The 17,363-nt window shown below is 44.5% G+C and overlaps 2 long non-coding RNA genes across 2 annotated transcripts; one reads left to right on the forward strand and one right to left on the reverse strand.

Moving 5' to 3' along the window:
- Window positions 1-6,748: 6,748 nt before the first annotated feature.
- LOC143268668 (uncharacterized) lies at window positions 6,749-9,741 on the reverse strand. Its single transcript, XR_013044727.1, has 2 exons — window positions 9,577-9,741; window positions 6,749-8,368 (listed from the first exon to the last, which is right to left on the reverse strand). It is a non-coding gene; the product is annotated as an uncharacterized LOC143268668 (long non-coding RNA).
- Window positions 9,742-9,751: 10 nt separating this feature from the next.
- On the forward strand, window positions 9,752-10,761 carry LOC121826136 (uncharacterized). Its single transcript, XR_006068453.2, has 2 exons — window positions 9,752-10,148; window positions 10,450-10,761. It is a non-coding gene; the product is annotated as an uncharacterized LOC121826136 (long non-coding RNA).
- Window positions 10,762-17,363: the final 6,602 nt, after the last annotated feature.

Here is a 17,363-nt window from a genome sequence, read left to right on the forward strand (position 1 = left end):
CGGTTTTGTCAGGCCTCCTGGAACGGATTCATAGCTGCCTAGTGTTCTCCTTCCCACCTACCTGCTGCCCTTCTGTCTTTGGCTACAGGGATCCTCAGGAATAACATATGCCTTTGGGATACTGCTCCCCCCCTGCAAACATGCTCCTTTCTGAACGCCTCCATTTTCAAAATAAAGACGCACTGACAACTACCTAACGTTCCTGGTCATGTTTCAGTTATTTTTTGCTTAAAAGCTTCATTGACAGAGCAGATCTGGGGGTGATGGTGCAGATCCAGTTCCAGGAGACGAAAAGAAATTTAATGAGCAGCTTCACGTCCAGTCCACCCCCCTCCTCCCCTGCCGCGGCGTGATGAGCAGGGCCCGACCCGTGATGCCAGGGCACTCACGTTCCCGCGCCCCAGCTGCCATCGCATACCGGCTGTGGGACCCCAGGGCCCGGCATCGCTCCCCATGGGGCTGCCCAGAGAACCTGCTGCTGCTGCCGGTGCCCTTACACCAGGTACCTTGGGTGCTGTGATAGGGGCAGGCAGCATCTGCTTTGATCTGTTAATAAGCACCTTAGTGGGGGAGCCTGCCCAACAGTCTGCTGGGTAGCTGGGTAATGGCGTGCTTATTGTAGAGACAATGAAGAAGACAAGATAGAGTCAGGACTGCCAATCAATGCCGGACAGTCCTGAGTTTATTTCACAGCTTATACAGTTTTGAAGGACAGAGCTAGAACAATGCACAGCACAGGCATTCAGCCACTATCTCTGTTCTGCCTTGATTCAAGGAGCAGGCAGATTCATTTTCTTTCGCGATGTACCTCAGGCTGGCAACAGCAGCCTGCATCTAGCTAAAGAGTGTGTTCCTTCTTGTGGGCTGATCAGGTCTTTCTCACAGCCCTGGAACAAGCAAGCTTGAATTCTATTGACTCAGAATAGACTTCAGATTCAAACTGGGAAACTGAGTCAGTTGTGGGCTCCCACACCTTAGTTAACAATTTGTACAGGGACCCTTAATCCAAGCACTCCACCTAAACAGGTAGATGTGGAGGTGGGAGCAAATTCCAGGCCAGTCACTTCAGCACAGCCAGGTCAGCCATGGTCACTGAGCAAGACTGGAAATTTTCTTAAATGTTATAATTCTTGTGGATTCCAGTCCCAAAATTCCTAGGATAGCCTAAAGGTTCCTATCTATCTTTGAAACACAATGGAGGATGCTTCACTGTGACTGATTTCTGGGAGCTCATAGTGCCCTGTGGAACTAATCCTCTCTGCAAATAGCAGCCCTTGGCTGTCACTGGGAATTTTCTAAGCCTAGGTGGTGCACTTCCCCTTCCTGAAGGCAAGTGCTTTTTTCTGTAGGGTCCCAGGGGCCATCTGGGCCCCAGCACAGCTAGGAGAAGCCAGGGAGGCTGTTCCTGAATTTCGCTGTGCATTTTAGCAGGGCTCTGGCTGTGGCTGATGGGAAGCATCAGGTCCCTCCCTGGCAAGGAAACAGACAGCCTTGCAAGGAGGCACCCGGGTGCTCAGCAGCCTGTACAGTGGTTTCTCCATCAGTCTACCAGAACCACATGGTGGTGATAAAGATTTTCTAGCGTTTTTGGATCCTCGCCGCATGGTTGAGCTTCGGTTCACTGCTTGGCTGATGTGTTCACCCTTTTCTTTTCAGCATCAGGGTTTTCTTGGGGCTTTTACAAAACAGTATCATTTTGACTATTTTCTTCTAGAGTTTGTCTTCTGCCTCACATCCCTTGCCCTTGGGCTGAGCTAACACTTAGGAAGCCAGTGACAGCAGGGCTCTGCCCACAGCTGGGACTGTAAAAGGGAAGGGCCCACTAACTGAGGCTGGCTCTGCCTCAGTGTACCCAGTCTACTAAGCAAACACTTTTGTTCTAAACTGTGTAAGACCGAAAAACTGTCGCCGAGAAACCAAAACGGCATAAGGCTTTACAGCAGAGAGAAACTAAGAGGGTGTAAAACTTTACAGCAGGCTTGTTGAGACAGGCCTGCCTCACTGTAAGCAAACTGTTAAGCAAGTGCTGCTTTCCTAATCCTTGTAAGACTGAGAATCTGTCAAGGATAATCCCGTGTGAGGTGTCTGTATAAAAGGCTTCAGCTGCCTAAGTCCTCCTGCTGGGAGTGTTGTTCGTGCTGTGGAGCCAAATGTCTGGTCCCTGTCTGTGAGAGAGGCTTAGGATGCTTCAGTCCCCAGGCCTGGTGGGGTCATGATCTGGGGTATGTTGCAGCTTTGGTCAATGCCTTGCTTCTGGCCATTGAGAGAGTGTTCATTGAGTGAAGGCTGCCTGTCCTTCACCCGTGGGAGCTCTTCCTAGGCAGGTGGTGGGCGGCCTTGGCGGGCTCGCGCTGGAATAGGGATTCTGGCAGAGTACAGTGCGAGCCTGGTAGCTGGAACCCAGAGGCTCTGAGGGGAGAGGAGGACCTGGTGGGAAGCACCTCCATGCAGGCTCGCACTGCCCCAGGCCCCCTGCCTCTTGCTTCCCCAGTCAGGTGCTCCACAGCAGGAAGCCCAGATCTCTGGGCCTCCTGGAACGGATTAGTAGCTGCCCGGTGTTCTCCTTCCCACCTGCCTGCTGCCCATCTGTCTTTGGCCCCAGGGAGCCTTAGAAATAACATAAGCCTTTGGGATACTGCTCCTTCCCTGTGAGCATGCCCCTTTCTGAACGCCTCCAGTTTCAAAATAAAGACGCACTGACAACTGCCTAACGTTTCTGGTCAATGTTTCAGGGTTTGGTTGTTTTTTGTTTTGTTTTGTTTGTTTGTTTTTTGTTTGTTTGTTTTTTTTTGTTTTGTTTTTTCTTAAAAGCTTCATTTACAGCGCAGAGCTGGGGCGATGGTGCAGACCTGTACTCCCAGCACTCTGCTTGCAGAGGCAGGAGACTGGCTGCAAATTCCAAGCACACTTCAGCACAGCCAGGATCAGGCACGGTACATCCACCCAGAGAGACTTTGTGGAAAACACATTTTTAGAATCGTAATATGTAAGAGTCTCAGGTACTTTATTGCTGCGAAGAGACAGCATGACCAAGTAACTGTCCTATTTACGGTTACTACTGTTGTGATGAAAAAACATGACCAAAAGCAATTTGAGGAGGAAAGGGCTTATTTGTCTTATGCCAGTGAGAGAGGCAGGGGATTGGCCTTGGACAAAGAAATGAGTTCTAATCAATGTGGCCACACTGTTCTGAAATTCCTGACAACCACGGATTGAAGGTAATGATGATGTCTAGTCTTTCCCTGATCATGTATGAAGTTAAACAGGTAACCCAAAATATGATAAACAAATGAACAAAATAAAAGAGCATCATGGGAAAGGGAGACAGGAGAGAGGGAGGGCTCAGTGTTTAGGAGGGTTTGCTGCTCCTCCAGAGGACCCAGGTTCAACTCCCAGCATCCACATTGTGGCTCTTAGCTATCCCTAGGTCCAGTTCCAGGGGGATCCAACACCCTTTTTCTGGCCTAAAAAAGTACCAGGCACATGTGAGGTGTACATATACTTACAGATGAAAGCATATGTACTATATGTATGTACATGTGTGTATTTGCATGAAAAACAACCGTACAAATGAAAGGAAAAAATATTAAAAATAAGTCAGAAAATTTCCCAAAAACTCACCATGCATCTCCCTGCCTCCAGATCTAAATGAATGTTCAACCTTTTCATTAGATATCAGCCTTTGTAATGAAGAGTCAACCCTTTCAATGCAATGCCCTCTTCAAGTAGAGTGTACAATTTTCATAAAAAGTCAATTTCATTATCAAGAAACATTCTGATTCATAAAAGTCTATTCTGTAATAAACAAGCTGTCTTTTTTCATAAAATGCCATCTTTTTAACAATGATTTCATTCAGTCCATAAAATTCCAATCTGGACAAAAAGTGTATCTTTTTCAAAAAGGTCAGTTTTCATAAAGAGTCATTCCTTTATATTAAAAAAAAAAAAAGCAACTTCCAATTTAAAAGGTATTATTTTTATAAAAGTCAAAAGTTTTTATGAAAAGTCAACCCTTTTGAAAAAAGTGCATCTGTAAATAAAAAGCTGAGCATTTATGGAAAAGCTTTAAGAAAAGTCCAAATTTAGATAAAAGTCGACCCTTCCCATCATTTAACTAGAGGCCAGCCTTTTAGTAAAAGTTCACTTTTCAGGAGAAGTCTCTAATATAAATCCATTCTTTGAAGAAAAGCAGTTTCTAGACACCTGGCAGAAAAGGACTTCAATGCTCAAGGGATTCTTCAGTTTTAATCAGAGGCCAAACAGAAAGGTCTCCTTAGGCCTCTGGAGCTGTCTCAACCTTTTGAGACAGAGCAGTCTGTGTTTTCACAGAAATAGAACTATCTTGTTAGAAATAAGTTACTTTCTATATTGTAAAATTGAAAAAAATTAAACAGAGTAAATACAGTCACACAATGGGTTGCCAGAAGGTATTGTGTATAACCATATTTTGGTGATGAAGGTTAAACAGCTCTTGTAGATAAAAACACATAACATTTAGTCAAAAATTAAGTAAAGGACTGCTCCAAAATAGATAAGGGCACATCAAAAAGTTTAACTATGTCACCCTAAGTTTATTAAAGTTAATACTAACGGCTGGGATATGGTTACCGATGCTTGCTAAAGGGCAAGATTGATGTTTTATTGGGAGAATTACAGTACCTAAAGCAGGTCAGGCTCCTAAATTGGAAACTGGATCTTTGCAGAGATTTGGTGTTGTTACTGTTCAAACAGAGTATTTGCCAGAATCTCCTATTGTTAAGCACAGTCTCTGTTCCCAACCTGTGCTTCTGCCCTTCGAGGTGTCCAGCTGCCCAGCTTGGTGAAAGCCTAAGGCCTCCTTGAATCTGACCTGCCTGGAGTGGGGGATTTACCCAACATACAATAAATAAGTGAACAAAATAAAAGAGCATCACGGGAAGGGGAGACAGGAGAGAGGGAGGGCTCAGTGTTTAGGAGGGTTTGCTGCTCCTCCAGAGGACCCAGGTTCAACTCCCAGCATCCACATTGTGGCTCTTAGCTATTCATAGGTCCAGTTCCAGGGGGATCCAACACTCCATTTTGGGCCTCAACAAGTACCAGGCATACACATGGCATACATATACATATACATATACATGAAATACATATACATATACATGAAATACATATACATATACATGAAATACATATACATATGTATTTGTATGTCAGTGCATGTACACGAAAAACAGCCATACATATGAAAGAAAAACAAAATAATTTTTAAAATGACTCAGAAAATTTCCCAAAAATTCATTATGTATTTCGATGCCTCCTAGATCTAAATGAAATGTTCAACCATTTCATAAGATACCAGCCTTGTAATGAAGAGTCAACCCTTTCAATGCAATGCCCTCTTCAAATAAAGAGTGCACCATTTTCACAAAAAGTTAATTTCATTATGAAGAAGCATTCTGTTTCATAAAAGTCTAGTCTGTTCTAAACAAGCTGTCTTTTTTCATAAAATGCCATCTTTTTAACAATGATTTCATCCAGTCCATAAAAGTCCAAACTGAACAAAAAGTGTATCTTTTTCAAAACAGTCAGTTTTTCATAAAGAGTCATTCCTTTATATAAAAAGGGCAACTTTCAAATTAAAAGGTATAGTTTTCATGAAAGTCAATAGTTTTTATAGAAAGTCAACCCTTTCCAAAAAAAAAAAAGCCAAACTGTAAATAAAAAGCTGAGCATTTATGGAAAAGCTTTAAGAAAAGTCCAAATTTAGATAAAAGTCGACCCTTCCCATCATTTAACTAGAGGCCAGCCTTTTAGTAAAAGTTCACTTTTCAGGAGAAGTCTCTAATATAAAGTCCATTCTTTGAAGAAAAGCAGTTTCTAGACACCTGGCAGAAAAGGACTTCAATGCTCAAGAGATTCTTCAGTTTCAATCAGAGGGCAAAAAGAAAGATCTCCTTAGGCCTCTGAAGGTATCTGATCCTTTTGAGACAGAGCATCCTGTGTTTTCACAGAAATGGGGCTACATGTTAGAAATAAGTTACTTTCTATGTTGTGAAAGTGAAAAAGTAAACAGTAAAAACCATCACACAGTGGGGTTGCAGAAGGTGTGGTTTCTACACTATTTTGGTAATGAACCATAAACAGTACTTGTAGTTGATAACCGATAACATTCAGTCAAAAATTAGTTTCTAAGGTCAAGTGTTGAGAACAAGAAAAAGCACCTTGCCTGAAGTGCTGCCATTTTGACTTCAGACTCCATTTTACCCTTAAGATGAAACAAAGTTAGGTTCCCAAGCCCTAGGGGAGCTGGGAACCTTCCAAGAGCTGACCTGCCTCCTCCACAGGAATAGTCGTTATGCATCTTTAGTTCTTTCCAGTTCTCGTGCAACTTTATGGCTGTTGCTAAGGACGGAAAGAACAAATGAATCTGATTGGTTGGACTGAAAAGCTTACATTCTTAGTCGGTTGATAATGAAGGAACACATAGAGAAAGCCCCTAAATCTCTGACTCCTGATTGGTGGGGGAAATGCAACTGTAACTTGGCACAGATGTCTGTGGGGTTTGTACTTAAACACCTGCTGAAACGAACGTTGGGGGTCTCAGTTCAGGTCCCGAGTCTGCTCTGCCTCCCTGACAGATCAGTTTTCTGAAGTGCTGCCCGGTAATAAATCTGGCTTTACAGAACTTCTTTTGTCTGCTCCGGTTGATTCAGAGCCTGGGACCACAACACAAGAATTGCTCCAAAAAGATAAGGAAGGACACATCAAAAAGTTTAACTAGGTCACCCTAAGTTTATTAAAGCTAAAACTTACAGCTGGGATATGACTACCAACGCTCACCAAACGGCAAGATGGATGTTTGATCTGGAGAATTTCTTACAGCATCTACTGTGGTCCGGCTCCTAATCCTAAATCAGAAGAAAACTGGGTCTTCGCAGAGAATTGATGCTGTTGCTGTTCAAACCGAATATTTGCCAGAGGCTCCCATTTTTAAGCTCAGTCTCTGTACCCAGACCTGAGGGTTGTCCAGCAGCCCAGCTTGGTGAACAGGGAAAGCCAGGGTGAACCTGGCTTGCTCAGGGTGGGGGGCTCAGCGCCTCTGGGTCTGCTGAGGGCAGGAGAGTGGTGATGCCCCAAAAAGTCCTGGCTCAAATGGACAAAGTTCCAGGTTGTTGCTGCCTGGATGCTGACCATGTCACTGATCCCTTTTTTAATTCTCCGCTAAAGATGGCTGCAATCTGGAAGTCACGCTTTCTCTTAGGCTGGAGATGGGCAGCTCCTGGGGCCGCGAAGGCACTCCTTTCCGGTCCGGAGCAGGTCGGAAGCAGCAGAGCCAGGCCTGCGCTTTCTCAGTGGAGCTGGTTTCTGTCTGCAAATGCACATCAGTGGCTCTTGGGCTGAGCCTGACAGTTGTTGAGTTTTTCAGCCTAGCCAGAGCACTTCCTCTTTGCTGAAGACAATTGCAGCAACCGAGGAACTCCGCCCAGAAATCCAGGTCCTCCAGGGGCCGACTTAACCTGACAGTCTGCTCAATTCTTTAGGCAGTGGTCCACTAGAGCCGCCTCCCTTAGTGAGGACCCTTCTAGGTGCCTCTGAATCCGCTCAGCGTGGTTGGCATTAGGGTTGCCTTTTGGTGGACATGTTCACCCTTTTCTTTTGGTGGCAACGTTTGGTTTCAGTTTTTAAGAATGAGAATACATTTTAATCGATTTCTTCTCACTTTTACTGTCCCCTTCCTCTCATGGGCATGGCGACCACTGGGGCATCAGGTGTCAGCAGGGCTCCACTCCATAAGGGTAGGAGAGAGACAGACAGACAGACAGACACAGAGAGAGACAGAGACAGCGAGACACAGAGAGACACACAGAGAGACAGAGACACACAGAGAGAGACAGAGACAGAGAGACAGAGACACACAGAGAGACAGAGACACACAGAGAGAGACAGAGACAGAGAGAGACAGAGAGACAGAGAGACAGAGAGACAGAGAACGCACTGGCTGAGGCTGACTCTGCCTCTAATATCCAAGCTCTTTAAGTAAGTTCTGTTGTCCTAAACTTTGTAAGACTGAAAAACTGTCACAAGAAAAACCGTGGGAGCTGGCGATGTAAAATGCTACGGCTACACAAGTCTCCCTGCTGTGAGTGGAGTTTGTGTTATGGATTCGAATGTCTGGTCTGTGCCTGTGAAAAAGACTTGGGATGCCTCAGTCTCTTGGACTCCTGACCAGGGAGGAGCTGCGTGCAGTCTTTCTTTCTTGGTCAGTGTCTTGCTTCCTGCCCTTAGGAGAGTTTTCATCAAAGTGATGGCTGCTCATTGGGCAAGGAAGGACTCCCCAGGCTGGCGGTGGGCTTGGCAGGCTCTCCTGGCAGCTGGGCTCCTGCCTTCTGTTCTAGAAGACAGAAAATAGAGCCTTGGTCCTAGGGTTGTATCCCACAGAAGCACCATGCAGGCTCACGCTAGAGCGGTCCCCTGTAAGGAGGTGTGTTGCTGGAGGGCTTCTCTCCAGGTTCCCCAAGCCCCGCAGTCCCACAATCCACTTATAAAATAATCACTCAGACGCTTATAATACTTATAAACTGTATGGCCGTGGCAGGCTTCTTGCTAACTGTTCTTTTATCTTAAATTAACCCATTTTTATAAATCTATACCTTGCCACGTGGCTGGTGGCTTACCAGAGTCTTTACATGCTGCTTATCCTGGTGGTGGCTGCAGTGTCTCTCCTCAGCCTTCCGCTTCCCAGAATTCTCCTCTCTCCTTGTCCCACCTACTTCCTGCCTGGCAACCTACTTCCTGTCTGGTCACTGGCCATCAGTGTTTTATTTATATAGAGCGATATCCATAGCAGAGGTGTCCCTGCCTGCACCCCACTGCAGGACTCACATTAAATCTGACAAGGGGAGCCTTGGCTTGCCTCTCCCAATTGAGGGAAAAGACAATGCCCTCTTTTTTTCCTCCTGGAGTGGATTCATAACTCAGTGCCCTCCTGCATGCTGCCCACTTCAGTGTTTGGCACCCACCCGGGGACCTATGAGTTAGACACTTTGGGTCTACAGCCCTGTGCAAGCATGCTTCCTTAGCGAATGCCTTCATTAAAGAAAAAATACAGACTGGGGACTGGAAAAAATACAGGACTCTGTTCCTGATCAATGTTTAGTTTGTTTCATGTTTAAGAATGTTATTTCCAGAGCAGAGCTGGCTGGGATGGGGCTGGAATGGTGCAGGCAGGGAGAGGGAGGCTGCAGATTCCAAGACAGTCACTTCAGCACAACCAGGATCAAGGCCAGCCACACACAGCCACCCAGCTAGATTCCTTGGCTATTTTCTTAAACATCTGAATTCACATAGAGTCACAAAAGAACCAGGATAGCCAAACTTTTCCTAAAAGAAACAATACAGGATGTGTCACCAACCTGATTTCTGGGAGTCTCATAGAGCCATAGTGATAGAAACAGCACTCGGTCTGTTGACAACCTGATATGTGGATAGATGGGGCAGACATCTATTTACAGATGAGGTTCTGTAAACAAACCCATGCCAGAAGCAACACCTGAGTTTTCACCAAGATGCAGATAATAAAGTTTTGAGAAATGACAATACCTTCAACATATGGTCCTTGCAAACCTGGATGGCCACAAGTGGAATTCCTCTCTCTGAGCTGGGTGTGGTGGCGCACACCTTTAATCCCAGTACTCAGAAGCAGAGGCAGACAGATCACTGTGATTCCGAGGCCAGGCTGGTCTACAAAGTGAGTTCTAGAACAGCCAGGGCTGTTACCAGAGAAACCGGAAACAAAGAAAGAAACAAAAAAGAATTCCTCCCTCTGTGACCCTGTAGGGACAACAGGTCACATGAATCTGACCTTGCTGTGATAGTCAAAGGTCTAAAGCTGGTGGACAAAAAAGTAACCAAAACACTTCTGGTTACCCTCAGGGGCAGTCACTCTCTGAACAGGACTCTGGTCGCTAAGGAAATAGTGCCTCCAGCTGGCAACTGTGAAAACCTTAGACCCTGCGAAGGAAATGCTCATATGCCTGCAGCATGGGAGAGACTTTCTGATGGCCTCTCATCTGGCAGAGGATACACATCTAGAAGACAATAAAAACCCAGAGTTTTAAGGAAGAAAACACCAAATCTCCCAACCAACCAAAGGCCTGACAAAGTGAACAATAGTGAGTTCTCAGAGCCTGGAGGGCAAATGCCAGTCGGCATGGGGGAGGTGTTCATCCTTGCTGGGCAGCTGAGCAGGCACTAACCCACTCTGAGATCCATCTTATCCCAGTCAGAACGGCAATGGTGGCCATCAAGAAAGCCAGGGAGAGCTGATGCTGGGGGAGGGGCGGGTGAAGGAGCCCTTACAGCCCCGTTCCCATCAACTCAGTGAGGGAGCCAGCCCAGACAGAGAGATGGGCAAAGAAGGAATGTTTTAGACACGCGATGAATTTATTTTCATCCACACTTTGGAGTTTGCAGGGAGATGGACTCCACTGGAGATAATCACACTGAATGAAAGAAGTCAGTCTCAGAACGGCAGGTCCCGCATGTCTCTCAGGTGTGGCTCCTCCTACATGTGTTACACACATGGAAAACAGCAGGTTCTGAAGACATGGGGCATCTGGAGAAACTTCGTGGAGAACAGAGTGGCCTAAAGGGAGAAGATAGGCTTGTGGAATCAGAGGGCGTTGGAACATGGTGGATGGAATAGGCCAAGAGAGAAGTATATAATTGCATGAAATTATATATTGCAACCACATGTCCTTCCAGTAAATAAAACACTTTGAAATGTGTTAATGAATGAACGGATCAATGAATTTATAAATAAATGACACACATCTTGAGCTGAGACTCTATCAGGAGGAATTGGGGTGCATGGGTTGGTGAGTGCAGTGAGCAGACCACCACATCTGGATCTTTTCTGCACTCTCTAAGGACAGGAACACCAGCAAGTTCCCAGGTGATCACTCACTGGTCCCATGCCTAGTAGAAACAGAGTCAGTGTCAAGAACATTCGTAATTGTGTTTTCAAGGTGTAGTATCTTCGTTTGTTTTTCTTTCCTAATAGAAAGATGGGCTTATAACGGCTGAGAGATCCTGTGGGATGTGGTCCATCCCAGCAGGGCAGGCTCAGCAGAAGGAATAAGGGGCCAGTTGGTCACACTGCATGAGCATCTGAGAAGTAGCGATGGAACAAGAAGTGGGTCCAGGCTATCAAACCTCAAGGCATGACTTCTCTCCAGAGTCCTCCAATTCCTCCCACAAGGCTCTAGTTCCTAAGGCAGTGTTTCTTAATCTGTGGGTCATAACCTCTTTAGGGGTCTAATGACCCTTTCACAGAGATCGCCAAGACATTCGGAAAACACAGATGGTTACATTACAACTCATAACAGTAGCAAAATTACAGTTATAAAGAAGCAATGGAAATAATTTTATGGCCGGAGGTCACCACAACGTTAGAAATTGTATTTAAAAGGTCACAGGACTAGGAAAGTTGAAAACCGCTGTCCTAAACTTTTCAGAACCTTTCTTTGCCCATCTCTCCATTATGGGATGTCTAGGTTGGTTCACTCACCAAGCTGTTGTCAACGGGACTGCAAGAAACACTGATGTGCAAATTTCTCTAGGGCCTGTAAATACCAAAAACTGATAAGGCTGGGTTCCACGGAAGGTCCCTTTTTGAAAGTTTTTTGAGGATCTTCCTAGAGACCAGAGTAGTTTAACTTTCACACCAACAGTCTGCACGAGTTCCCAGTTCTCCACACCCCCTCCTCACCTTCCTCCCTCTCCCAGGATGAGTTTCCCTCTGATTTCTTGGTGACTGTCCTTCTGACTGGGATAAGATGGAATCTCAGAGGGTGTCAGTGCCTCCCTCAGCTGACTAGCCAGGATGAACACTTCCTCCATGCCAACTAGCACTTGTACTTCGGGCTCTGAGAACAGGCTGTTCACTTTGTCAGGACTTTTGGTGGTTGGTATTTTCTTCCTTAGAACTCTGGGTTCTTAGCGTCTTCTTGATGCAAATCCTCTGCCAGGTGAGAGGCTCTCAGAAAGTCTCTCCCATGCTGCAGGCATTTGAGGATTTCCTTTGCTGGATCTAAGGATTTCCCAATTGCCACATGGAGGAACTATTTCCTTAGCAACCAAACTCCTGTTCAGCAAGTGCTTGACACTGAGGATATCCTGAGTGTTTGGGCTTCTGTTTGCTCTGCCAGCCTTAGAACTTCGGGTACCACTCAGGGCAGCCTCCATGTGCAATAACTGATAGCCCACAAAAATGTACTCAGTGGTAATTTTGAAGACTTTTGTCTCATAATGCTTTGGGACATTCTTTTGTACATTACTAGTCTTTTGATTATACATTATAGGTTCTGATTTTGTGTTTTATGAGGTGTGTGTGTTTCTGGTGATTTTCTTTATTTTTATTTTGTTTGTTTTGTCTTATTCTAGTTTGTGTGAGGGAGAGGAAAACATGATCAGAATCTATATGTTAAAAACATTATTTTCAATTACAAAAGAAAAAAAGACAGACTCTCCAGAGCAGCCCTGGATGGTCTATTGTGGGTTTTCCCACTCTTTAGTTGGTGATCTCTCAGTTACAAAGAATAAAGGAATGTTGGCTCCTGGGAAATATAAGCAAAACGGATAATGGTTTACTCTAGAACATTGCCTTTTCAGAAAATTTTGGGTTAGATGGAAACATGTGTTAGATAAGAAAGAGTAATTTTATATGATGTGCTTTATTGCTGCCAGAAATTTCTCCTCCACCTGGGTGTTTGTTTGTTTGTTTTGAGACAGGGTCTTTCCATGAAACCCTGGCTGTCCTGGAACTCCTATGTAGTCTAGGCTGGCCTCTAACTCAGAGATCTCACCTGGCTCTGTGTCCTGAGTGCTGGGATTAAAGGCATGGGCCACCATGCCTGACTATATTTTATTTCTTGAGAAAAAAATAATTGGATATATATGCTCCAGAGTGATGTTGTATTTTCTTCAGTATCATTGAATTTTGAAATGTTTATCACTCATCTTTATTTAAATGTTTTAGTTAGTATTTCCCAGACAGGGTTTCTCTATGTAGTCTTGTCTGTTCTGGAACTCCCTCTGTAGGCCTGGCTGGCCTGGAACTCAGATATCCACCTGTCCCTACCTCCAGAGTGCTGGCAGTAAAGGTATGCTCCACCACCGCCCGGCATTCTTTTCTGTCTTATTTGTGTGTGTTACTCATGATGTGCATGTGAATGCAGGCATCCTAGAGCCACAACTCCTTGTGGGGGTCAGGGGACAACCACCAAGAGTCAGTACTCCTTCCAACATGGGTGTTGGAGGATCAAGCTCAGGTTTTAAGGGGGTAGGAAAGTGTTTTTGTTTGTTGAGTCAACTTCCCTGCGTTTTTATATTTATTTATTTATCCTTCCATCCTTCCATCCATCCGTCCGTCCATCCATCCATCCATCCATCCATCCATCCATCCATCCATCCATCCATCCATCGCCCACTGTGGATTTCTGGAGACTCCCCATGAGCTCCTTGCTCCTGTGTATTCTCACTGCTACAGAAGCCAAGATACAAAGCTAGTGTCCCCTGTCAGAGGAACTGAACCCGCAAAGGTTACGAGAGTTCTCCACTAGATGGCAGCCGAGGTTCAGGCTGGATCGCTCAGGCTCAAATTTCTCCTCTGAAGCAGGTTTCCTAACAAGGTTTCATCCTTTGTACCTTTCCCTAGAGATGCCTACCAAGATCCCTGGAGGACTTTCTTTAAGACAACAAAAGTTTGTCCTGTGACGAACATAGAAAAACAGTTGTGCATCCTCATGAATGTCCACTCCACCCTTCCATTACACCGCAGGATGCTGGGGTATAAGTTCATATTCCCAGCACTTATTTGCATTTGATAAGGAGTGAAAATTCTGAAGGTCCTGGTGCTGCACACCTTTAATCCCAGCTCTGTAGAAGCAGAGCCAGAGGTGGCTGCTTCTCTGAGTTCAAAACCAGCCTGGTCTACAGAGCTTGTTCCAGGACATCCACGGCTACACAGGGAAACCCTGTCTTGAAAGACAAACAAACAGAGGTTGGGGATTTAGCTCAGTAGTAGAGTGCTTGCCTATCAAGTGCAAGGCCCTGGGTTCAGTCCTCAGCTCTGAAAAAAAAATTGTAGAAAGACAAACAAACAAAAAAATTAAAACAAAACAAACAAGAGTAAAGATTCTCAAAGTAAAATCCTATCATCCCATATATATATATATATGATTTAAGAGAATGACTTACAGGCTGTGGTTCAGCCAATTCCACAATGGCTGGCTGTGAACTGAAAGACCCAGAGTCCAGAAGTTGCTCTGTCCACCAGGATGGATGTCTCAGCATCCATCTTCAGTAATTACTGGAATCCTAAGGAAGTAAGCTCTGATGCCAGGGAAGTAATAGCCTGGCTAGCACTGTGAGAGTGAGCAGGCAGAGGGCAGAGTGAAAAAGCTTCCTTCTTCCCTGTTCTTACATAGGCTCCCAGCAGAAGGTGTGGCCTAGATTAAGGGTGTGTTCCCGCCTGGAAATCTGCTGTAAAGGCAAGTCTTTTAGAGTTCAGGACTGGATTAAAGGTGTGTGTTATCCCAGCTCAGTCCTTATGACAAATTTTACTGTTTGGTGGTTTGGGTCACCAGCCTCTCTGACACCTCAACGAGTGGGAAATAAAAAGTTAATCCCAGCACTCAGGAGGCAGAGGCAGCCGGATCTCGGTGAGTTTGAGGCCAGCCTGGTCTACAAAGCGAGTTCCAGGAAAGGCGCAAAGTTATAGAGAGAAACTGTGTCTGGAAAAACCAAAAAAAAAAAAAAAAAGAAAGAAAGAAAAAAAGAAAAAGAAAGAAAGAAAGAAAGAAAGAAAAGAATGTACTCAGGCATATTTTTGAAGACTTTCTGTCTCATAATGCTTTGGGCTTTTCTTTTGTACATTACTGGTCTTTTGCTCGTATATTATGGCTTCTGATTTTGTGTTTTTATGAGATGAATGCGTGTGTCTGGTGGGTTTTTTATTTTAATTTGTTTTGTTTTATTCTGATTTGTGTGATGGAGAGGAAATTATGATCAGAATCTATGTGTTAAAAACATTACTTTCCCATTGGTGTTTCAGGTGGGCATTATTCAGATTGTAGGCTTTCTATAATTTTTGTTGTTGTTATAAATCTAACTTTAAAGCATGGTTGTCTGATAAGATACAGGAGGTTATTCCAATTTTTGGTATCTGTTGAGATTTGCTTTGTGACCAAGCATGTGGTCAGTTTTTGAGAAGGTTCCATGGGGTGCTGAGAAGAAGGTATATTCTTTTGTGTTAGGATGGAATGTTCTGTAGATATCTATTAAGTCCATTTGAGTCATAACATCTGTTTGGTCCTTTATTTCTTTGTTAAGTTTCAGTCTGGTAGATCTGTCTTTTGGTGAGAATGGTGTGTTGAAATCTCCCACTACTAATGTGTAGTGTGATGTGCCATTTAAGCTTTAGTAGTGTTTCTTTTATGAATGTGGGTGCCTTTGTATTGGGGCATAAATGTTAGGAATCCAGGCTTCATATTGGTGGATTTTTCCGGTGATAGTTGTGTATCTTTGATCCCAGCACTCTGAAGACAAGCAGATCTCAATTCAAGGTCAGTTGGTCCACATAGTGAGTTCCAGGGTAGCAAGCGCTACATTGTGAGACCCCATCTCAAAAGGAGAGGGTTCTTTTCAGGTTTGGTAGGGAGACTGACTGACAAGGATTTCAGGGGTCAGGTTGTTTCATAATGCCAGCTATTTGCAAGGGTGTGGGGTGGTGTCTGTGTGCAGGATTATGGTAAAGATAAGTAGCAACCCTCAGAACAAAGGGAATCCTTATGTTAATAGTCTTTAGAGGTTAAGGTCTCTGAGCTTGCCAGATCAGTGAAGGGATTGGACAGGACACAAAGCAGGAACTTAGAAAGCTCACCACACTGTCCACTCTAGGACAAGCCAGGAGTGGAGCAGCCTAGGGAAGGTGTTAATGGGATGTAAGGGGTGCTAATGCCCTCTACAGGAGCAGCCACAGGGTCTAACTGTTCAGAGATCCCAGAGTGAGAAGGGGAGTGTGAATCCAGGGACAGTGGTGGCCTGGATGAGATCTGGATACCTGGACACTATAAACTGGTGGTTTATTTATTAGGATTCCAGCACAATTAATGTCGTCCCTGAATTTCATGTTCAACACTTATGCTTAGTTTTCCTCATTGGTAAAGCAAAGTGGCCCTGTGATCCCCTCCATTTGGGTGTTTACTGGACTCACCATTGCCCAAGCCCCTTTCATGTTCCAAGACCACATAAACACCTTCCAGTTCTTCCTCACTCCACTCACCCCAACACAATCCGGAGATGAAGGTTAATCGTGTGTATAAAGAACCATGAATTCTGAGTCTGTCAAAAAATAATTTTTTTCTGGCCAGGCGGGGGTGGCACAAATCTCAGAGGCTATGGGAGTTCTAGCCAGCCTGGTACACAGAGCAGGATGTAGGACAGTCATTGAGTCAGGGCAACACAGAGAAACCCTATTTAGAAAATCCAAAAACTGAAAAGGAAAAAATAAAAGAAAGAAAGAGAAACGTTTCTGGGAGTTTTTTTGTTTTGTGTTTTGTTTTGTTTTGTTACTTCCTGACAGAATTTTTGTCATTAAAAACCTTTTCTTTATTTCCTTAGTTAGTAGTCAGTGAGTATGGTTCCAATAGTCCATGAGGACAAAAGATGCAATTTTCTCTCTGTAGTCAACTCCTACAGACTCCTGATGGTTTAATTGTCACTGATGCTCACACAGCCTGGTCTCCCTGGAGTCAACATCTGTCAACAGACATACTGAGTTAGTGGACCCTGTTTCTCACTGTATCAGTCCATTTTCCCTTATAACAAAATAAACTTGGCTCAGGCATTTAGGCTTTTTGTGTGTTTGTCCATTTGTTTATTTGTTTTTGTTTTGTAGACACAAGATATATGTACATGCCCCGGTGACCCTGAAATTCTGAATGAAGAGCACGTGGGCCTTGAACTCACAGAGGTGCCTTTGTTTCTCTGTCCAGAGCAGTGCTGGAATTAAAGGTGTTTGCCACCATGCCAAGCCAGGCTCAATAGTCTATAAAGAAAATGGATTTACTTTTATACCAGTTTTGGAAGTTCAAGGACATGGTGCTAAGACAGACAGCCTCACTGATACTCAGTTGTTTTATAATCAGTTCTGATTTCTCATGCCTGTGGTGATATTTCATTTGTGCTGAAATTTGTTGATATTTGTATGTTAATAAATAAAGATTGCTTAGAGATCAAAAGGAATAGCACAGAAGGAAAACACAGAAGTCAGGCAGTGGTAGCACAAGCCCTTAATCTGGTCACTTGGCAGACAGGTTCTCTGT

Source organism: Peromyscus maniculatus, chromosome 15, assembly GCF_049852395.1.
Source record: "Peromyscus maniculatus bairdii isolate BWxNUB_F1_BW_parent chromosome 15, HU_Pman_BW_mat_3.1, whole genome shotgun sequence".
Lineage (NCBI taxonomy): Eukaryota > Metazoa > Chordata > Mammalia > Rodentia > Cricetidae > Peromyscus > Peromyscus maniculatus.